We start from the raw sequence: 23,691 nt of genomic DNA, 5'->3' as shown, positions 1-23,691 counted from the left end.
AATACCCTGCTGATTTGCTTTAGGATTTCTCCAGAGCTCCAACAAAGTTGGTTAATCTGGTCAGACATGGGGTTAGTTTTGGTGAACCTGGTGAAAAAATAACGCTTTTCCTGCACTACCAATAACCTGCCCTTCTGAGAGGAACTCCACTCCTGCAGAGGGCAGGGTGGTGGTGGTTACCTTCCAATAGGCTTTGACACAAAAGGTGGGGGGGAACTAAATTTAAACTCAGCAGACCATCACAGGAGCTCTGCCAGTGCCTGCTGCCTCAGAGAGATGTAGAATCTGTGGACACGCCCCAATAGCTCCTTATGCCATAAGTAGAGTTATGGCTGTTTTGTACTACTGCAACCCACTCACCCCCATTGGCACTCCCCCTAGTAGAAATCTCCAGGATTTCTGCAAGCATAGATTGACGTAACCTACTTGTGAACCTGGCCCATGAGGACGTTGTAGGACGTTGTAGCCTTCGAAATATGAAATGTTGTGCTGCATTTGCTTCAAAGAACAGACCGAGAAAGTTTATACGGTTTGCGATAGAAAGTAATCTAAATAAATACAGCCTGGACAAAATGAAACAGAAGCTGCTACAGGCCCTGTGTAGCTGTATATTAGTAAGGCACAAGTGCTATGCTGCATTTGACCTAAATTATGTGCCAAAGCCCTTAGAGTTCTGCAGTGGGGCCTAGCACAGCAGAGAAGCAGCAGCCTAATGCCACAAAGCCGCCTTCCCCTCCACAGACCAGCCTACCACAGCATAAAAACTCCACTTTGGGTTGCAGCCGCAGTTGACTCTAAGCTCCCCCTCTTTTCAATGGGGAATACGACAACAGCTGTAAGGAAATGGAAATCTTCTGAGAGTTAGTCCGGGAATGTTTGCGGACGACACTAAGCTGGGGGGAGTGGTAGATACCCTGCAAGGTAGGGATAGGATACAGAGTGACCTAAACAAACTGGAGGATTGGGCCAAAAGAAATCTAATGAGGTTCAACAAAGAAAAGTGCAGAGTCCTCCACTTAGGAAGGAAGAATCCCATGCACAGCTATAGACTGGGGACCGACGAGCTGGGCAGCAGCTCTGCAGAAAAGGATCTGGGGGTAACAGTGGATAAAAAGCTGGATATGAGGCAGCAGTGTGCCCTGGTTGTCAAGAAGGCTAATAGCATATTGGGCTGCATTAGGAGGGGCATTGCCAGCAGGTCACGGGAAGTGATTATTCCCCTCTATTCGGTATTGGTGAGGCCGCATTTAGAATATTGTGTCCAGTTTTGGGCCCCCCACTACAAAAAGGATGTGGACAAGTTGGAGAGAGTCCAGCGGAGGGCAACAAAAATGATTAGGGGGCTGGAGCACAGGACTTATGAGGAGAGGCTGAGGGAACTGGGCTTGTTTAGTCTGCAAAAGAGAAGAATGAGGGGAGATTTGATAGCGGCCTTTAACTACCTGAAAGGGGGTTCCAGGGAGGATGGGGCTAAGCTAGGCTGTTCTCGGTGGTGGCAGATGACAGAACAAGGAGCAACAGTCTCAAGTTGCAGGGCGGGAGGTCTAGGTTGGACATTAGGAAAAAGTTTTTCACTAGGAGGGTGGTGAAGCACTGGAATGGGTTACCTAGGGAAGTGGTGGAATCTCCATCCTTAGAGGTTTTTAAGCTGAGGCTTGACAAAGCCCTGGCTGGGATGATATAGCTGAGGTTAGTCCTGCTTTGAGCAGGGTGTTGGACTAGATGACCTCCTGAGGTCCCTTCCAACTCTAATATTCTATGATTCTATGATTCTATGAATGTGGGGAGGCCTGAGAAGGAGGGGGCAGCAGCTCAGTGGCTTTTAGAGTTGAAACTAAGCCTGTGGAGGTGGGTGCTGGCAGATCTTTGATGAACTTGGCAGGGTAGGCGCATCCCTACCTACAGAGCCCTGCCTGCCTGGCCTGGCCTCCATTCTGCTAGAGCGTCTGAGATCCCCTTTGGAGTTCTGTATCTGGAGAACACTCTTCCATCAAAGAACGGTTCTGCTTCAGAAGGACCCTGTGAGGTAAGGGCTTTTTCCAAAAAGCCTCCACCTGCTTGCCTACCTTTTCTGGGGATTCCTTGGCTGCTACCTGGTCATCTTTGCTAAGCCTCAGTCAATTTGCTTAGCAATTTATGCAGTCATTTCGCAAAAAGCAGAAATTGGGCAGCCATTCCTATTGCTGCATAATCACACATGATTCAGAGATGTGTATAATAGCTTGTATTAACACACACAGATCCATCCACGTCAGTCCCTCTCGTATAGGGGAAGAGTATTTGTTAAGCCTACTTATCTCTCCCGCTGTCTCTCTGACTGCTATAGAGACTCTGACCAAAGTGGGTATTGCACAGGCAGCCCTTGCTCCAGGGAGAAGTGCTTATGTATTCACAACATGTGCCATGCATCAGATAATGCTGCGGGGCCCCTGTATGGACATGCCTCCTTTATTCTGGTGTGGAAGTAATTTTCAAATGCTACACACATTCATTTTCATTTAATAAGATTTGCATTCCTTGGAATTTTAGCATCTCAGGTTCCTATTTTATTGTCATGGAGAGCTCGTTTCAAGCCTTTCATGGAAGCAGAGTTTAACAGTACCAATCCTCACTTGCTGTCAGATCACTCTGAGCCTATGAAAAAAATTCCTATCTAAGCAGAAACACCTTGCAATCATTTTACAGCCTTTAAACTAAAACTGAAGTTTAAAGTCAGGAAGGTTGTTTTGCAGGTTATGGGACATAATGACCAATGGAGAGCTCTGGCCTTCACATGTGTGGATTAAATGTGGAAAGTAAAAGCCTTTTTAAATTTTAGGCTTAAAAAACTGAATAGGATAGTGCTAATAAACTGCAGGAATGAATATAGGTTAATCACTTCTTTATAAGATGGATGGTGACTAATATAGCAAAGTTAGGGGGGCTGGTTTTTGGGTTTTTTTTTTTTTTTTTTTTTTTTTTTTTTTGTAGCTTTGTTCTATTTTCTAGGGTTTTTTGTTTTTGTTCTTTGTGGGGAGGTTAATTGCCTTTTATTTTAATTAGGCTTAAATCGCTGCAGAGAATTGTATATTTTAAAAATTCATGGAAAAATGATACATTGGTATTTCCGTCCATTGAAAAGGCTACAAATTATCCCCATTCCACAGGATGGCCAAGGAATGAATAGCTAATTGTTGGTTGGTGGTGGGAGGGTGTTGTTTGTTTGTTTTTTTTTGTTTTTTAATCTTTTTCCCCTTTGGGGAAATCTCCAGCCTCCCCATCTTTTGCTTTGTTTTTAAATAGCATTTTCATCCCTTCCCTACTGCATAATAGACTCCTGCTGGTTTGTGGTGGTTTTTTAAATGGAGTGCCATAAATGCAGAAGGTGTTTCACAAAGAGAAAGGTGTACTTTGCACAACGAGCTTACACTCTATTGTCCTGATACTGTAATAAGCACTGAATAGGCAGGTGTATGCACTCACTGACTTCACTGGGGATCCACAAGCACAAAGTCTATCTACATGGGAGCTGTTGCAGGATGGAGACCTTAATTAATCCAGGTTAAATATGAAACAGAAGGTAGCATTTCAAAGAGGATATTTTATTACCATTATTATTTTACTACAGCAGCTCCTCAAGATCCCAGTGAGCAAGGCTCAGTAAAAATCCAAAGTAAAAGACAGTCCTTGCTCAATAACTGTCTATTGCTCACCTATCTGTTGCTTATCTAGGAATATAGGAACAGCTGTACCGGCTCAAAGCAGAAGTCCATCTAGTTTCATAGCCTGTCTCTGACAGTGAGTGGGATTCTCCGAAGTGCCTGAGGTCCAGATCCACAAAGGTATTTCAATGGGAGATAAGCACCTAAATAACGTCTGAAGATTTGTGATTAAGTGGTTTAGGAGCCTAAATCGCCTTGGCTTTCAATGGGATTTAGGCTCCTAAGTCATTTAAGTGGTTTTTTTAACCCAGTATCCAGTGCTAGCTGTTTCAGAGGAAGATGGATGAAATCCTGAGGAAGGCAGTTACAGAATAATCGGCCTTCTAGGGAAAGCTTCCTCCAAACCGCTTTAGTTAGAGGTCAGCCCCAACGCATGAAAGTTTGTATGCCTTCTGACATTCCTGTTTACCTTTTTGACATTTGTTATCCATATACATGGCAAACTTCTTTGGAATCCTGCCAAACCTTTTGCCTCCTTGCTATGTGTCTATCACTTGTCTGTCTTTCACTTATTTGTCTCATTATAGTTTATCTGTCTATCACTAATCCAGTGATATGCTGGGCAATGATGGTATGCAGATCAACACTGGAAAGCTTTCTAAGAAAGAAAGGAGTCTTAGGGAAGAGAATGAGGGCAATTGGCAAGCAAGATTTGGGAGGCTGATCAGAGCATATGGATGAACTTAAAAAGGGCATATTGCCAGAATGTGCAAGAGATAACAGGACTAATAAGGAGAGAGAAGATTTGGGACGAGCAGAGAGAGGGTAAATAGGAAAAAATGAAAGCAGTTGAAAATAAAATGTCCTATTTTATTTTTCAAAGAAAGAGACATTTTATTTTCACCATCTAAAGGCAACCCAGTTGGATACAGATTTAGTGAGGGAGCTGCCTTATTGCCATTAAGCAAAAATTCCTTCTTTAGCTGGTTTTTTGACTGAGAAGGATTTTTTTTCCCCCTAACACTGTTTTTAAATAGAACGTTCAGACATGCTGGCTTCATAAATGAATTGTTTTCATCAAATGAAACTGCTTGAAATGTGCTTCATTTTTTAAAATGTTTCTGAGGGTTAGCTTCATAAAATAAATCCTGCAGAAGCCTGCAAATATCAACACCATTTATCTTATGCTCAGGGCGTAAGGGAGGGGGGAGCATGTCCTCTCCATGTCCTGGCTGCAGGTATGGATGGGTGAACTATGGTGCTGGACCTGCTATTTCTCTCACTCATGAAGCTGGATGGAAGTCAGGCAATGGGCGGGAGGTTTGGTTTTTCACCCTCAGTGTGCTGAGCTAGCCCAGAGTAGAGGGTAATAATGTAGTAATCTGCCACCAGAATGAGTCATGAGCAGATTTCTTCCCTCCTAGACTGAGTTGGGGAAGAGGGAATGAATTATCCTTTTAAGGTACAGTGTCTTAAATAAGCTGTTCCTGGGGTGTCACAGCAACACCCTTTGGCAGGACTAGATGTGAAAGCACAAATCTTGGTGCTGCAATGCACCTTTGGGTATTGAAATTGTTGCAGAGAGTATCAAGTAGTTTTTAAGTAAAAACCCTGATAGGATTATTGTAGGGGTGGTAGATATGGTAGGGATGGTAGATATCTTCCATTTGAACGGTCTTGGTTTAGTTTGCACAGAAAATGTTTAATTCACAATTCATTGCTTCAGCCAAAAACCTCTCCTGTAAATGTCACCAGCCAAGATTTGAAAATATCAAACCACTTTCAGACATCTGGTAGTATGGGATGATCTCAACAAAGTTCTGGAAAGCAGTCAAGTTCCTGGCAGAGAAGTTTCTAGTCTTTGCTGAGAGTATGAACTGATACTTGCAGTATCCATATAGGGGTTTTTTTGTTTTTGTTTTTACCCGGATGCTGTTCCATTACAGCCCATTTCTTAACTTTAAGTTACTCTGAAGCAACTGACTATTTTTATAGCTTTTCATTTGTGACATCTGTGAAGGGGCAATTCTGTAGTAGATAATTTATCATCCTTTACTTATGGTTTGTTCTTTCTGCACATACAGATTGGTTTTACCTAGGTCTGAAGTCAGAAATATGTTACTAGAGTTCAACTGATTAAAAGCCAGCGTTTTTTCAAAAGAGCTCAACACCCATGTGAGCATCTAATATAAGGACCAGATTTTCAAAAACGCTCAGCCATTGAAACAGTTACGGCGAGATGTGCAGAAGTGCTCACAATGCCACTTGCTGAGCTCTTTTGGAGATCCGGTTGCTTATTTAGGTTTCAAAGCAGGTGATGAGCTCTTCTGAAAACTCTGGCCATAGCAGCTTCCGTCTAAGAACCTTAAAGCACTTTACAGACATTAATGAATCCTGGCAAAACCTCCGTGAGGTATGTGGTGGTATCTCTAGTTTAAAGATGGAGAAATGGAGAGAAGAAAATTAAAGTCCTGATTCTTTATCATTTAAATCAATGCAGTGTTGCTTAATGCATCGAGCACTGGACTGGGACTTGGTATATCTGAGTTCTATTCCTGGTTCTGCTACTGGGTGACTTTTGGAAAGTCATTTCATTGTTCTGTGCCTCAGTTTCCCCATATTTAAAATGGAAATAATGATAGTGACCTCCTTTGTAAATCGTGCTTTGAGATCTTTTCATGCAAAGTGCTATATAAGAGAGAGATGATACTATTATTATTATTTATTTTTATTATTACTGGCTGTCTTGACATTAACTTTAGGGTGGAAAGATCGGGTCATAAGTGACTTAAATAACCTATCGGGACCAGAACCTAGAACAGAACCCAAACTTCCTGAATTTTAGTCCTTTTCTCCACTACAGCTCCCTGCTTCCTCTGTGCACAGTCGCATTTGCAGACTCACCCTGGGTATATCCTGTTGCAAGTCAAAAATTAATGATTACATACATTCTGTCGCAAAATGCCATTCCTAGGGTTGTGACTGGCCCTCCATACACACACAAATCCCTTTGCCAGTCAGTGAATGATAACATTGTGGCCTTTAGTGCGTGCTTTTTCCTTGCAAATGTTCAGAATGCTCTTCCTATTTTACTGAAGTTTCACTTGTGGGAAGAAATTGTAAGACTTGGGTTTGGCCATCTTGGCCAACACACCAGGGATTGAACCAGGGACCACCCAGAGCTAAAAGCATGAGATGCTACAGCTTGACCTAACAAACTCTCTACCTATGCTTTTGACAGACCCATAAACTTTGTGGATCAGGCACAAAGGGAGCTGTGTAACACACACTCATCAGTGGCTTACATTTGCATTCAGAATGACTGGAAGTCTTTCCCCAGTCTCCATATCTTTTCTGAACTCTGTCCTTAGATATTCATGCAAAGCTGTCTGTGGATTGAAAATCGTGCTAAGATGGTAGTTTGTGTTTAGCTAACAATTTTGAAAAAAGTATTGTTATGTTTTTGCTGTGGATCTTCAGTGGAAAAAAGATTTTCCATCCATCCTGTGCTGTGATCCTGTCGGATATCACAAGCTAAACCAGGCTAATTTTGGGGACAATCTTAAACACCCATGTGCTTGAGGAAATGGTACTGGTGATTTAATAAAAGTAAAAGTACTGGTGGTACTTTTTCCTCTGTCAGTGTCACACAAGTATTGCAGTAGCATTGAACTCTGTTCTGCTGAGGATTTATCGTCTTTTGGATGAAATTTTAAACTGCAATATGCAATAACTTTGGACTTGAAAGATCCTGTGGTATTTTTACAAGAGTAGGGTTAACCTGACTAAATTCTAAGAAGCCTACTTAAATTCCCCCTTGCAGTTATACACTTTTGGTTCTAAACTCTTATGTAGTTGTGTTGATGAATACTGATAAACAGCTGCTGCATTTCATCTCAGGAGTGGCTGTGTTTCAGTGGTGGTTTGAAGTAATCCCCAGACATCTCCCTTACTTACTCTTAGGGATGCTGAGTCTTAATTAAATGACGGCAAAGCACTTGGAGAGTCTGTAGTTAGCCAGGTGCTTTATAAGTGTAAGGTATTTTTAATGATAGGGTTATGGTGATTCTGTCAAAGATGTTTGTTAAAAACTTGGACAGGTTGAAAGTGTCTAGAACACTGTTGGCATTGTATAAACAATAAATAATAATGTGACCTAGTTTGGTATTTTAAACAATGGTGAGTAAAAGAAAAATGCTATATAAAAATGATGCAGTAGAGTATTTCAGGTTTTTTTAATGGAAAAACAAGTATCCAAGATCTCAGATATAAATTAGAAAAGTAAAATGGAAAACAAGTTTTACTGCTGATATTTTTAAACCATTAGTTCACATATTCTGCATCCACAGCTTCTGCATTTCTTTCTTATCCCTTTGCTCCCTCTACTCTCTGCCTCTCACCATAATCAACTCAATCCAATATCTGTTCTTCTTACCCACCTTCACTGTCCTATCTAATGTAATCATATCTTCTTGTGTATTCAGAGGTTGGATTCAGAGGTGCTCCAAAATGCATTGTGTATCATGCATTCTGGCCTCGAGCAAATGCATGAGATTTGATGGTGATAAAGACTGCTGCAGCTGCTGAAACTCCTTCATGGATTGGATGAGATAGCTGCAAAGACAAAGGGACTTTTCAAGGGCAAAACAGACTTTAGTTCAGGAAGAAGAATACCAGTACTTATTTAAATTGCCTCTAAAGCTGTTAAGTAAATAATCCTCTTGTAGTTCTAAGCCAAGCCAAACCAATACTTCCAAGCTAACTTCAATTGTTTTTGCTGAGATTTGGGCTCAGTCTTATATTCAGTTTGTCCATCCTTTGTCCATCCTTAGGTGACGTGGGCATTATTTCTTCATTTAAATTACTCAGATTTTGACGGCTTGAAATTAGTGGCAGCTGCATAAGATGCTTTGAGCCAGGGTATCACTGAGATACATACAGCTGACAAAGTTTGTAAGCTCTCGTACTGTTTACCAGCTGCTCTCTTAGTCTTTCCTGAACCTGGACTAATTTTACAGGTGAAAGATAAATTAGCAATCACAGTGAATGCTGGCCAGATGCTGTTGAAGAATGTGAAGAAGACAGTAATGTAATCTTACTGAAAACAAATTTGAAGATCATCTTGTTCTTTTAACATTAGGGACTAAGCTAAACACGATGACTGATTTATTCACACACCTTATGTCTTTATTAAATATGCCAGGATGAGAGTATAGGCATGATATTACACAACAATTTTATTGGTATGAGCTACAGTACACATGATTTAGCAAACAAATTGTCTCCTTCGAACAGGTGGCTCCATCTGGCAGATAGATGCTGGTGAAAATTTCACAATGCAGGCAGGGTTCAGTTATTTAGAAATTATTCAGCTTGTTTCCAGGCATTTCTCAGGTTCTTAGGTGGGAGTTCTGGGAAAGATGAATGCATGCTTTCCCCCCAAAGTATTGTGTGTCTTACTGCAAGTCAGTAAATCTATTCTGCAAACGAGTAAACAAATTTCAGTTATGTGAAGGAGGTAACATTCTTTCCAGTATTGGATAGTGGACAAATAATGTTGTGAGCCTTGATAGAAAATCCGACAGTTACTAACTCTACAGAATTTAAGGTGCATAGAAAATATTTGAATAAACCTATAGAGACAAATTAACAGCCAATGAATGATGCATCCAATTAAGAATCCTCCCTGTGGAAGAGTTTATAACTTGATCATCAAAACGGATTGGGACTGATACAAATAAGGCTGCATTCATGGCTACCAAAAGCTGTGCACTTCGTAACTTTGGGCTCAGACAAAACTCTTGCTAGCTAGCACAGGATGTTACACCAACAAACTATGGCTGACTTCTTAGATAACCAGAAAGTTAAGGCTCTTTGGGCAGGAGGTGTAATGTCCTCCGGGGAATGTTTTTAGTGATTGCTTGCAGCTTCGGCCTCACATAATTTCCCTGTGAGTGGATAAGAGTATTATCAAGAAAAAATACTTTTGATCCATGAAAGCTATGTTTTTCCTCCTCTTACAAAATGTCTAAAATGTCCAGACAAATATTCATTCTGTAGCGGAGCTGTGGACAAAATCAACTGCCAGTTTTTGTATGTAATTTTGAAATGTAAAACTTTCATCCAGATCTCACCACTCTCAAAGCTCTATGTCATGATCAATGCCACACTGGTTTATGACAATAGAACTGTGGTTCTCCGTGCGAATGGAACAGAAACCCGGCAGATCTGTGTAGAGAGAATCTATGCTATTCACTCCTGGGGTTGTTCTAACATACGTGGAGGGCAGTGGACAAACTGGCCCTCGGCCAGCCCCAGATTTGATGGGCAACAAAGGAGGCATAAAGCCACTTTAGCCTCTGTTCCTGAACCAAAGCACTGATCAACCTTACTTGAGAATCAGTCCCAGAGCACTGCCTCAAACATCTGCTCTCTGTATCTTTGTATGTTTTAAACCCCACTTTCTCCTTGTATGTGGTTTGCTAGCGAGATCTTCCTCTGGTATTGAATAATTCCTATTCCTAAAACCTTTACTACATCAGCTTTTGCTTTTTGAGGGGGAGGAGCCATCGAAGAGTCATTCCCTAATTCATTTTGTGTGTTACCTTTTTGTTTCATGGGAAACAGGAACATCACAATTAAAGATGGGAAACCAGTTCTGATAAATTAAGAATTAAACTGCATCGTTGTCAAAATTCAAACGATATTCCACAGTAAACATTTTATTAAGTTTTTTTTTTAAGAAATATTATTTAAAAAAAAAAAAATTCTTGCAGTTCTGCATCTCTGAATTTTTCACTGCTGGACCAGAAATTGAGATGCTGAAATATAATGAAATGGCTTGTTTTTATAAAATGGGAATTTCTGGCCTGGCCATAACTGGAAAGTACTGCAATTATCCTTCAGGATTTCCAGACAGAAGATTTAGCTTTTCTAGTGTTTAACCAAATTTCTAAACATGGTTAATCGCTAACTAGTTCCATCTACCATATCTTTTATGACTTTTTATTTGTAAATATATGCAATAACATTTTATTTAGAGCATAAATGGGGTCAAGCCAGCAACAAGGAGAGAAAAATGCAAAACCAACATGACTAATGGTGCACTAGATTTAATACAGTACTTGAAACAAAATCGTCTTCTTTTTTTTTTTAAATAGAAGAATGGTCATGAATTTGTGAGGGTCCCATAAGATTTCCAAAATAACAGTGCTTGGAGACAAGGTGGGTGCGGTAAGAGCTTTGATTGGACCAGCTTTTGCTGGTGAAAGAAACAAATTTTTGAGCTACACAGAGCTTTTCTTCATGCCATTTCTTGGAGAGAAACACAAAGTCTTCTGTCCATTTTCTTCCTGAGACTTGTTGGGAGGAAGTCCATTATCGAACCTGTACGCCTTTCTGTTTTAGACTGGGGACATCATTTCAAATTTGAATACGGGGCTTCGTCATTTCCTTACATGAAAGTACACAACTCCAGCAATTCCCAACCTGTTTGAGTGTGCAGACCTCTTTTCAACCTCCAAACATTTCACGGACCACCACCTGCTACTACTTTTATTTGAAATTGTACATGTCCTTGGTGAGGATTATTTTTCTTTTCCGCGGACCCCCTGTAGCAGCCTCGCAGACCACAGGTTGGGAACTGCTGCACTAATCCACTTGCTGAATGGGAAGGGAATTGTCTGAAAGGCCAAGATACCCATGAATAATTCCAAAGATTTATCTACAGTAAAATATTTTGCATTGTGTATATACCAGGAATATCAGACCTGCAAATACAGACCAGCTGAATTGAACAGGAACACTGCAGTGTGAGTTTAGGCAATATATAATGTTTCGTATCTATGTCTGTAAGAGGCAAGTACAAATGTTTTCTCTGCCCACTGCAAGCACAGTTCAGCATTCCTTACATATTGTCAACATCAAATAAATAGGATCCTTCCGAACATGGAAAAACATATAACCAGCATGTACTCAGTATATGTTGCAGCCTCCTCAGACGCTTCTTATATGTTACTTCCATTCCATCAAGCCAGATTTCAGAAACTGAGGATGCAGATCTGGCTTTTGTATCAGGCCCATAGCTTTTATTTATTTGTGGTTCTTGTAAGAGATAAATATATAGGATGTGATCTTTATTGCCTAGCCACTCTGGTAAAACAGGACTGTTCTGATCTGATAGCATTTTACACTCTTTGCACTGGTGTAAATGACTGCATGAGGTACAAAAGGATGGAAAATCAACCCTGTTCTTCCACTTTTACTTGTAGACTAAAGTTGTATTCTGACTAAATTTAAAATAATCACTGTTGTAATACAGTGCTACGTGGAAGATCAATAAAGTTAAGATTAACTGCCTATGTTTGCACAATCTCATCCACAGTATAATGTGAAATGATGAATTCTTGTTAATTAGTTCCTATTAATATCTTTAAACTTCAGTGGAACACTAATTAATCAGATTGAGAGGAAAGTAAGAATCTCCCAGGAGGAAAAAAAAATATGACTGTACAAAATGGATTGCTGGTTCAATATAACTGTTGTACTTTGCTGTCAGTGTCCATTTGTTAAATATGGTAATACACCCTGAAAGGGCTAGTACTCTCTTTCCAGCAAGGGACTGACACTTTGATAGACAACTGAGTCTCTCCCCTCAAGCCAGTCTAATCCATTATGAGGCAGAACTAGTGACAGAGCCATCTTGGAAGGTGGTAGAGGAAAGTGGCAGCTCTCCGGCCCTGAGGGGAACAAGGAGAGGCCTGGGTAAAATGCCTCTGAGCTGAGGGCGAGCCCTGAGTAGAGAAGGTCCTGAAGATGGAAGCTGCAGCTTAATAGGCTTCAGAATCCCTGGTTGGAAGGGCTTTCTCTCTGGGTGAGTTCGCCCCAGAGGTGCAGAGACCCACAGAGATTCCTGGACACCTAGAACAACCAGCTGGAGAGCAGCTATTACTGTTCTACAAAGATGCAGCAATGTGGCCGCAGAAGCCAAAGATCATCCCAAAGGCGGGATTCTGGTCTACAAAGTTCAGGAAGTTACAGGTTGCCGCATATACCTGGCTCTGGCTGCTGTTGTGTATGTTGTGTAATTTATATAAATAGAAAGAACTACGTTGGCTTGCTTTAATGCAAAGAACAGCACAAAGGACTCACTCTTAGTAACTACTATTTGGCTGTCTTAATTGTGTTTGTCAGGCTGTTCTGTAATTCTTTTCATTGTTGCTTTATTGCAATCATTTACATTCTTCCAGTGAGAAATAAAGTAAAGTTCCTTATTTATTTTTGTGATTCCTGCATGTAGGCATCATTTCTGGGAAGAACCCATTCAGTGTTAGATGCTCATGTGGCTCTAAAAATTGGAGCACTTACTGCTCTTATCTCAAGGCTTTGTGGTGAGGGTGACTGACTGCAGCCACTTTCTGTGAAGCATTGTTCACTTAGCCTCAAACTAGGGTGTAATCTCTGAGGGACTAAAAACCAGGGATGAGCCTGAGCCCATAAAATTGGACAACTGGCAATGTGCACTGAGCACCCTTACGTAGTTCCTGGGACAGCTACCTCTAAAAGGGTTGATACTGGGAAAACCTGGACAGGTGTCAAACTAACTTAAGTTCAGGCCTATCTGGGATAAAGCGAAGATGTCATTTACAGCTTGTGTACAATGGTGGGAATTTCTTATTGTTTGTTGGGTTTTTTTTGTAAAGCTCTAGACATCGCTGTGGCGTGATTACTCCAGAATCTTAAACTTTTTTTTTTTTTTATGAAAGCTGTCAGTCTCACGGCTGAAGAGGGAAGCTTGAAAACGTGAACCCAAAAGATTCAAAAGACAGATGGCAAATTGTTAAGGAACCCAAAAGTTAGCTTAAAAATCATGAGATTTTCAGGATAACATCATGAATTTTTTGGAACATGACTCGTGATTTTTGAATGCTTGCGGTTTCCCGTAGTATCTTTGTAGCTTTAGAGATGTGAGTATCTGTGAGCAAAACAACCTGCAAGAGGAAATCTTAAACCCAGGCCCTCCTAGTGACTGTGAGGGTCAACTGTCAAAAAGGGATTCCCCTTGTGGGAGGGCAGCAGCAATATTGCCACTAACCCTCTCCAAGGGAATCTGTCTGGGAACTAGTCAGGTTGAATAAGCTATCTGTCCGCAGATTCTATGAGAATCATAAAACCAGAGGGTTAGAAGGGACTACAGCAGTCATCTAGTCAAACCCCCTGTCAAGATGCAGGTTTTGTTGTGTCTAAAGTATTAAATCAGTGCATTGGTTGACCTACCTCTGCCCTCTTCTGATCCCCACAATTTGGTTTTATGTTGAGTTCTGTGTTATGAGGTGGTTCAACAGGATCAAGGATACATGGTGTATTGAAGCTTTGTGTAAACAGTCACTGCCACTCAGTACCAGGAAAGGGGGAGTCAAGGGCTCCTCTTCCTGTCGTTGCTTTTTCTCATTCTCATTTGCTGTTCAAAGTGTAGATCAATATAGTCCAGACAAGCATTCCAATGACGCATATGGTTGCTTTCCATCTACTCCTGCTGCTTGTTTGGTTATTTACCATTCTTTAGCATGCAAGATTTCTGGTACAATAATCTCAACAGATAACTCCATCATTCGTATGCAATATTGCTTAGTGAGTCTGTGTGTACTTTGTCAGCTGTGGCCCGACACACTTTTCCTTTATCTGTAGAAGGTACAGAGGGGAAAAAATCACTCCGTTTAGGTTGCTAGACTGAACATATGATATCACTTCAAATATTTTCATGAGTCAAGAGACAGAATCTTTAAAATTGGACAGTTGCCTTCTTGAGAATTCAAGAAGAATTCAAGAGAATAACCTGCCAGAAGTTTTAAAATTTTTCTATTATTAGTAGCATTTGTACTTAATGTTCAATATCAGTCTTTTTTAATCTGTATACTACCATGCATATTTTTCATTGAGTTAGAATGAAAATTCTTCCTAGTAATAAATGCAATCCTAATATATATGTGTAACTTGAACTAGAAGTTCACATTCGCCTGCACTCCACTATGCCTAAATGTGGACATCCTAAACCATATATTTCTGTGACTGAAGCAAATATTAATAGCAGCTGAATTCTTGTCTCTGCTGATATATTAAAAAAGAAATTAGCAGAGAGAAATTCACCCCTGAATGTCCTAAGCTAATTCCATGAATGAAGATCTCTGCTTTTTTCCACAGTGTTCTTATGAAGTTTTAGACCTGTACAAAAGGCTTTTTAATAAACCCTGAAACCGTGCATAACTCCCCTGGTTTTGTTAGACTCAGAACTAGGGGTCAGATTGGTGGAGGAGAAGTCATTTTTTGCTGAAGCCCTACTCACTGTTGAAGCTCTTCTCATCTCTGAAAATACAGACCCAATCAATGATGGGTCACCAATTAAATGATTAGAGCAGGCGGGGGAGCAGCTGCTGTCCACTCCATTTCCCACCCAGGAATCAGGGGGATCATGTTTTGTGTGTGTGAGTGTAAAAGGGTGTGCGTGTGCGTATGTGGGTGTAAGTGGGGATATCAGTTAGAGGGAGGTCACTCCCCACTGCACAAAACCTTTAATGTTGCCTCCCTGCGATTGATAGACATCCTATCCACACAACTGATGCAAATCACCCCACTCATAGAACCACACACACACACAACTGATGCAAACTCCACACTCTTGATAGACTCCACACACATTACAGACCTCTCACACACAGGACCTCCCCACATTTGATACAGCCCTGCATCCCCCAGCAGGCCTGGGAGGAGACAATAGCATTGGCAGAATGTTTCTCCTCAGTTGGTGATGGAAGCCAAGTGGGTAGGAGCAGCTGGTCCCCAGTCTGTTCTAAACTTACCCACTCTAGCTCTGTGCTTTCAGGAAGGAGGGTGAGGGAGCGTGAGCTGCTCCATGTTCTGAGGCACCAGCTGTCTAGGAACAAAGACTGAGGCTGTATTCACACAATGGGGGGACTCTATCCCGGGAAGCAGTGACTCCAGAAAAAAATTTGGGGTCGTGGTGGGTAATCAGTTAAACAATGACCTCCCAGTGTGACGCTGTGCCCAGAAGGGCTAATACGATCCTTGGATGTATAAACAGGGGGATATCAAGTAGAAGTAGAGACGTTATGTTATCTTTGTATTTGATGCTGGTGCAATCACTGCTGGAATACCATGTCCAGTTCAGGTGTCCGCAATTCAAAAGGGATTTTTTAGAAATTGAGAGGATTCAGAGAAGAGCCATAAGAATGATTAAAGAACTGGATAACATAGTTATAAACTCCAGGAGCTCAATATGTTAGATTAATTTAGAGAAGGCTGAGAGAGGACTTGATCATAGTTTATAAGTGTTTACATGGGTGTGATGTATTGAGGACTGTGTTGGAACTGCAAGCTATCACTTTTAATATGGAATCGAGGGGGTAGGGGGAAAGAGAAGGGGGAAGGTGGGTTCCTGGTCCTGCTTCTAGATTAGTGGGCTCTGTAGTGAAGTGTGTGATCCAGCCTAGAACAAAGTGTGGTGAATTGTGCCTTTCTGCCTTGGGAGCAGCCTGCTTTGTCTCTCTGTTTTCTGGGTTCTCATGTGTTACTGTTCAGAACTCTAAGAAATAGTCCTGTAATGTTGTAACTTTCCAGCTAGAGTATTTTTATATTTTTATCTAACTTCTCTGTATGTATACTGTTGAACATAATGAGGAACAGAAATTTGGTAATACAGGGTTCTTCAATCTAGGAGACCAAAGTATAACAAGATCCAATGGCTGCAATTTGAAGCTAGACAAAATCAGTCTGGAACAAAGGTGCAGATTTCTCACAGTGATAGTAATAAATGATGGGAACAACTTATCAAGGGTTGTGGTAGAATCTCCATTAAAGGACATTCTTCAATCAACATTGGATTTTTATTCTAAAATATGTGCTGTAGTTCAACTACAGCTATTGGACTTGAAGCAAAAATTAATTCATGTGAGCAGTATAGTCTCTGTTGCACAGAAGGTCAGACTAGATTATCACAACGGTCCCTTTTGACTAGATTATCACAATGATCCCTTTAACAGCTATGAATTTGCATGGAATAGCTGACAGCGGTGGGACAATATGGCAGCAGACTGGTAGAAGTGCTCGTATGGCATATTGGCTAGTAGGGGTGTTTGTATGCGCTCAAACCTCAGTCCAGGATGAATCTGATCAAAATTGGGGTGTGAACTAACCACCCAACTGCATGTTCAGATCTGAATTCACAGCTCTCTGATGGGCCAAATCCAACACTCATTCTGAGCAGTTCAAATGTAGTTCCAAATTTTGAACCCTCAAGTTCAGGAGAGTTTAGGTTCTGCATTTTTGTTTTCAATTTATTATAGAATTAAAATGGTTAGGTGCAAATATCAGATAGGAGGTTTTGCTGAGATTTCATATAAGGAAAAGTTCACTAAAATTCAGAAACCTTTCAAGCAAGCCTTTCTTGGTTCCATGCCAACCTGGGTGGCTTTACCCAATATTTTGTCAAATGCACATAGTAAATGAAATGAAGACAAATAGATTAAAAACAAAACTTAAGCTAAAGTGTAACATTTAACCACTAATAATGAAAGTTTCTTCACGTTAAGAAATAAATTGTACAGTTGAGTTAACTGTGTTTTAATTAATTATTTTCCCCATTGATGTTGGATTATAAACAAAGATTTGCAAATATGGGAGCCTAATGTCAAGCTCCTAATTCCATATTTCGGCAACTAATTGCCTTGGTTTTCAAAAGAGCTGAGTATCTGGCTGCTCTCATTTACTTCAGCTGGAGCTGCTGGGTGCTCAGCACTTTGGAAAATAAGGCTGCTTATTTAGGCAATTAACTAAAGCTGTTGTGGGGAGGAGTGAGAAACCCAGAGTCAGGGCACAGCATGCTGTATAACTTTGGAAGGAGATCTAGCCAAGACAACAGAGGCAAACCATTATTGTTAGCGAATAGCAATTCTCATGTCCATTGGAACAGGTGTGATATCTTTTTAAAAAGATTTAAAAGCCACCTTATTCAGTAGATCTCTCTGCAGTAAATTGCATTATACTCCTTTTTTTACACCTCTGAATACTAGCCGGCCAAGTCCTGGAGTTGAAGGAATGCTAGGTAAGCTTTAAATCACTACCCCATGGAGTCTTTGTGGTGGGTAGAAAACAATGTTAAAATTACAAACTATAACTTGAATTTGTAAGGGGTTTCCTGGTCCTGCTTCCAGGCTAGGAGGCTCTATAAGGAAGTATGCAATGAGAGTCAGTTGTGCAGATAACCTGCTTATAGTAAGGTGGGGTGAATTGTGCCCCTCTGTTTTAGGGGATAGCCTGCTTTTTCTCTGTCCGTGTTGCGGTTCTTATGTGTTTTAGGTATTGAATTCTAAGAAATGCAGTAGTGTCACATGGCAATCTTCCAGCCAGGAGTATTTTGTGTTTATATCAAACTTCTCTATGCCACAGCATACGTACCACATTCTCCATGCTTTCCATTCTGTGGTCTACTTCATGAGGTAGACTGCTCTTCATGAACATCCCCCAAGCCGCCCCTTTCTTAATTTTCACAATATTCTGTGAAATGTCAGCAAAGACTCTTCAGGCCCCTAGTCATCCCCAGAGCACTTGAAGAATCTCTGAGACTCAGCTGTCCCCTTAGGCTGAACATAGTTAGCTAGTGATGTGTTTTGTTTAGGAAATTAAAAATGTTGAAAGGAGGGAAATAAAGACGCATTTCCAACAGTCCTGTCAAATCATATTGCACTTCAGCCTTCATTTATGAAGAGATTCATAAATAGATTCAGCTTCTGCATCTATTTTTGATCAGATTCTGCCTCTTCATTCTAGTCTTCCGACTTTGCCCTTTACAGAGCTGTATTGTGGTGAAAGCTGCACTAGCACTTACATTATAAATTAATTTTCAAGGGTTCATTACTGCGCTGTAAAATTTTGCTTCAGGCTGAAGGATGGCCTGAGGAGTCCAATCTCAGTAGCTATTTTTCTTCCATTAATTCTGCCTGTTTGTTTTAAAGCATTGGCTCTATTCTGCAAAATAACTAGGTAAAACTGCACCTACTTGCTTTAAATCTTTGCTCCATGTGCAAATTTGGGATCACATCCTATTATATTGGGGGCTAAATTATGGTTAGTACTTTTTATTTAAATAAGCACTGCAGAACTAACAGAGCTGAGAGAGACTGGGCTGGATTCTATTCCTCCTTGTGCATCATCAGCAGAATTGCTTATTATTATAAATTGCAGTTAGATGGCTAATTGACTTCACCTGTGCCACCTCATGAATGACAATGAGATGGCACAGGTGTCAGTGAGGACTTGGTTTGAAGACAGTGGGTTGCATGGTTGTAACTCGGGGCAGAATTTGGCCTGCAGCACTTTTACAGATAGTGATGCTTGTGAAGAGAAGAGCCCAGGTGGGGCCTGAAAGAGTGACAGTTAGAATAGCACTAAACGTACACACCATCATGAATAGTAACATGGGAACATGTGAGAGTGTCAAGAACAAGATACTGCAGATGAGCCTACTCAGTCTCTTGGACATCTAAGGAGCACAGCTAGGTAGCATCCGCTAGACTGCCTGACAGAATCCCTGCCTCAGTGGCTGGGAAGCTAGCAGGTTTGGTTTCAAACCCAGCAGCAGCACCAGTTCAATAGCTGCTCAAAGCATTGACCTGTGGATGTTTTAGCTTCTGCTCATGTCTTGTTCCCAGTCCTGCTCTTGCCTTGTTCATGTCCTGTACCCAGCCAGGCTCTTGCCTTAGCCCTCAGCCTTTCCCCTGCCTTACCTCATTCCAGTTAACCTCAGCTCTGATTCCTATCTGCTTCACTCCTGCTCTCACCACTAGGCATGATCGCCCACATTCCAGTCCCAGACAGAGACACCACAAACTCAGAACCCCTCAATGACATTTTCGCAATACTTTTCAGAGCAGAAACTGCATTTTAACTTTCTTGGGCTGAATCCATCGGGCTTCCATGTGGACCCTAGAAGACATCACAGGGTTGGCAGGATGTAAGATAACCACTAGGTCTATCTGCTCCACTAACTCAAAAATTAGTACAGGTTAGTGCACCAGGGAAGAGGATGCTTGGGAAAGGGGGGTGCTGGGGCTGCCATTACAATTGGTTGGACATTTTCAGATGAAATAGAGTTTTGTCAAAAAATGCCAATTCAGGGAACCTGAAATGTTGCACAAAAAAACTTTGGGGGGGTCAATGACTTTTCATGAAATCTGTCCATTTCTGCAGGCTGATGGGGAGCCCGGGCTTCCAGGATACAGGGCAGCCCTACCAATATCATGCTGACTACACCAGAGTGGCTACACCTCTGGCTTCCGAGGTCTGTGGCTCTGGGGCAGCCCCACCATGCGGACTGCCCTGGTCAGGGGACCTCAGGGCTTCGAGACTCCCTGTGGTGAAGTAGAGAGCCCTGACAACCCCAGCTCAAGCCAGGGCTCTCAACGTTTCCAGGCACCTTGTCACAGAGCTGGGAGCCTGGAATCCCTGTGAGCCCTGGTTCCCAGCTCAGCTGGGGCCTGAGTGCCCCAATTCAAACTGGTGCTCTCAGGGCTTCCAGGCTGATTGCCACTGAGACGGGCTCCTGGGTGGGTTGTCCAGCTCCTGACGCTTGGGGAGCCAGCTGCCCTGAGACTTTGGAAGCCCTGGTGCAATTTGCATGGCAGGGCTGTCCCATAGCTGCAAACCCTGGGATCCCCAGGCAGTTGCTGACATGTTTCTTTTCTGTTTCACTGCTGCCAACCACTCCTTCGGAATCACAGTCTGCTTCCTGATCTGCTCCTGGAGCAGGACAAGGTTGCATTACCCCATACACAGGACTTGTGGCAAAGCCACAAATATTATCCTTAGCATTGTCCACCTCAAAGACAACTTAGAAAATCTGTTTTTTATCTCTGTACCATGTTTAACTCCTAACAGTCTTTCTTATACTTGGCATGTTATTTTTAACTTCATATCACCAGTAGAAAACTGCAGCAGGGCATTTTAAAAAAAATTGCTGCTCACTGTATTTGAGGAAAGTAGATAAAACTAGGATGCTTATAAATCACTCTTTAGTTCATTGTATTTCCATTGCTTTCATAGCAATTTTATATAGCAGTTTATTGTTTTGGAGGATGAGGATGTGAAGTGGGGAGGGAAGGACGTTGGATATTAGCATTCTATCATTGTGTTTATAGGACAAAGCTATTGTAACATGAAAGCCCAGACCTGAATCATTTTCATGATCATTTGTTACATTTAAACCAAGATTATAAAATATTGACTTAAGTTTGTAGTCAAACATTTGGTTACATGGAAGGTTTATATCAAATGGAACATTTCAGTTTTTAGTGACCTTGGACTCTTCAGAAACATTTCTTTCCTGAAAAATGCTGAAAATGTTTAAAGATATCCACAAAAAAGCTAACTTACGAAGGTTAATCTTGTTTACATCACCACCATATCCTAAATGATATAATCAGTCTTAAAACATAGTATTAACTGTGCTAATGTGAACGAGAGTACACAGAGAATAGTGATACATAGTATGAATAGATTCAGCAAATGAAGATGCATTATGTGCTGCCATCTTCTGGCAGCACGAATGGGGGAAATGAAATAGGGCTCTATATTCCTGTTCAGAAGCAATATTAAGTTTTTGAAACTTGTTTTTCCTTAGATGTGCTAGACAATAGTATTTTTATTTTATTTTTGTGAACAGTTCAAAGCCTTATTTACAAAGGGGATGATATAAATGTGCAGGGGTAAAATTTCCAAAAGCGACTTAGTCTCATTTTCAAAAGTGATTTAGTTCTTGTCAAAATGGGGTGTTAATCTGCCCTGCACTAGCTTGCAGTGTGCTAAGTGTGCACATGGCCCCTGCTGCCATGTGCTAAAAGTTCCCTACTGCGCTCTGTCTTAGTCCTGTTCAAAGCAGCATAGATCAGCGCAAACTAGGGAACTTTTACCGCACAGCACCACGGTCTGCGTGGCATGCTAGTGTGGGATAGATTTACTTCCCAGCTTGCCAGGAGCTGTTCATGTAGACAAGCCGTTGGCATACAGGATCAAAAGTTTCATTGAAAGTCAATGGGATTTAAGCACTTTAAGCTTTTACCCTTCAACTTTTATGTGAGGGTTAATCATAAACATTTATGGTTTAATTTTTATTCCAGAACAAGCAGATCCTGATTGACCTGAAGTAGCATCTCTGGCACAGTGGTTCCTGTATACTGTGTGTTACTACTTTGGCACTGCTGCTGGTCTTAAAAATAAAATATATTTATAGGCAACTGATATAAGAATGTTTTGTAAATCTGTTTTATAAGGCACTTGAATATAAATGGGTAATCTTGCAAATCTGACTCTGGAATAATTTAGTAGATGGACTATTTGGCACCCTTTTTTTATTAATAGTCCAAACTCTGAGATATATAGAAAGTAAACTCAACTATTTAGCATCTGCCACAGATTTATAATACAATACAAAGAAAAGCTTATGTAGCTCTTTTAATGCAAAAGTATTCTACGGTATTTTTATATTAACTACACAAAATACAAAGGGCAAGAAGTGTTCAGTTAGTGACCACGCCTAGGTAAAAAAGATAAAAGTTTAGGTTTGAATGAGTCAGACTCTGCATTCTAGACCCAAGTTGGGAATGAGTTCCAAATTGGCATGTACAACAGCTGAAAGTATGTGCACTGTTTTGAAACAGCCCACTTCAGATGGTCTCAAACAACAGCTAGACTCCAAGAGAGATAATAGCCCAGATAAATACAGAGGTTCCAAATTGTGCAGTGCTTTATACTGTAAATCATCATACAGCAATTTAAAAATCAATTCAATGTTGAATAGGAAGCCAATGTAATTCTCTCAGAACTAAAGTAACACACTGAGGCCACCTTGGGCGTGTTAAAATCCCAGCAGCATTGTTTCCTTAAATGAAATTTCTACCTAGGCTTACACTCATGCAGAAACATTTAAAAAGGCATTGGAACAATCTAACCCCACACGCTATGGATGTTTGGACTACAAATGGTGCAGCAGGCTGTGATGGGATTTGGGTAGCTGCGATCTAGTGGAGCAAATGTGGGGATGGGAGTCAGGGCGGAAGATTTTTGTTCCCTGCTATTGAGATGTTGTGTGACCTTGAGTGAGAATAGATGTGATTTTTCCCTACCTGAAGAACCCCCACACTCTTTCTCCTAGGAAAATAAGTGATGGGGGAATAAAGAACTGCAAAGTCTTCTTTAAACGAAATACAACACACATACAATGGGCTAGATTCTGGAATCCTTATTAATGCCTAGTAACATCTTGCTCTGCAAGAAGCCTATTGACATCTACAGAGCTATTTGTAGAGTAAGGCACTACTCAACGTGAGCAAAGGTATTGGAATCTGGCCTAATGTGATTCACTTTATAAGGAAATTTACTCATCAAATATAAAAAGGCACACACTGTCCAAGTTAAAATGTTCATTTCTGCAGGTAAAACACAAAGCATAATAACTGAGTCCCCAGTCTGTTGTTTGGTTAGGTCTTATCCCTCTTCTGTAGCAGCTTTTATAGACCAATAGTTCTGTGTTTTGTTTTGTTTTTTACCAACTTTGATTTTCAGCACCTAGATTATGATGGTTTTGCCAAACTAATCTGAACATAGCATCAATTAGATTTGTTTTTAGTAAGATGACTGGACAGGATAGCAAATTTGCTTTAAAAAAAAAAAAAAACGGGTGGGGGGCAAAATTCCAACAGCAAATATGCCATTGCCTAAGACTTTATATCTACAATTTTCCACTAGTTTGATGCAACAAATTGTAACTTTAGCACAGCCATCTTCTCAAGCGTTACTTTAGGATATAAATCTGGATCATCAGTATTTAATATGATTGTATCTGAGAAATTCACGTTCTATTTTATTTTTGTTTTCCAAAAGAATGGTAAAAACTTCCTTTTCATGCATATTTCTGTGTTCATCTTCAGCATCTGACACAATATTCTGCCGTTTTCTTCTCAGACTTAGACTCAATGGTATTAAG

At 40.8% G+C, this 23,691-nt stretch overlaps 1 protein-coding gene across 11 annotated transcripts in view; it reads left to right on the top strand.

Moving 5' to 3' along the window:
• Positions 1 to 23,691, top strand: part of LINGO2 (leucine rich repeat and Ig domain containing 2) — an 805,515-nt gene that overhangs the window by 452,878 nt on the left and 328,946 nt on the right. The window contains exon 1 of one of the 11 annotated variants that reach the window (XM_067553193.1): positions 17,687 to 17,757. The exons of the other annotated variants lie outside the window; for them this stretch is intronic. The gene's annotated coding sequence lies outside the window, so the exon portion shown is untranslated. Of the gene's footprint in view, positions 1 to 17,686; positions 17,758 to 23,691 lie in introns of those variants that run through there. 11 annotated transcript variants of the gene reach the window in all.

This window comes from Emydura macquarii, unplaced genomic scaffold (assembly GCF_026122565.2).
Source record: "Emydura macquarii macquarii isolate MOO-44397 ecotype Brisbane River unplaced genomic scaffold, CSIRO-AGI_Emac_v2 contig_1451, whole genome shotgun sequence".
Taxonomy (NCBI): domain Eukaryota; kingdom Metazoa; phylum Chordata; order Testudines; family Chelidae; genus Emydura; species Emydura macquarii.
The sequence above is the reverse complement of the archived record's forward strand: the minus strand, read 5'-3'. Positions and strand labels throughout refer to the sequence as shown.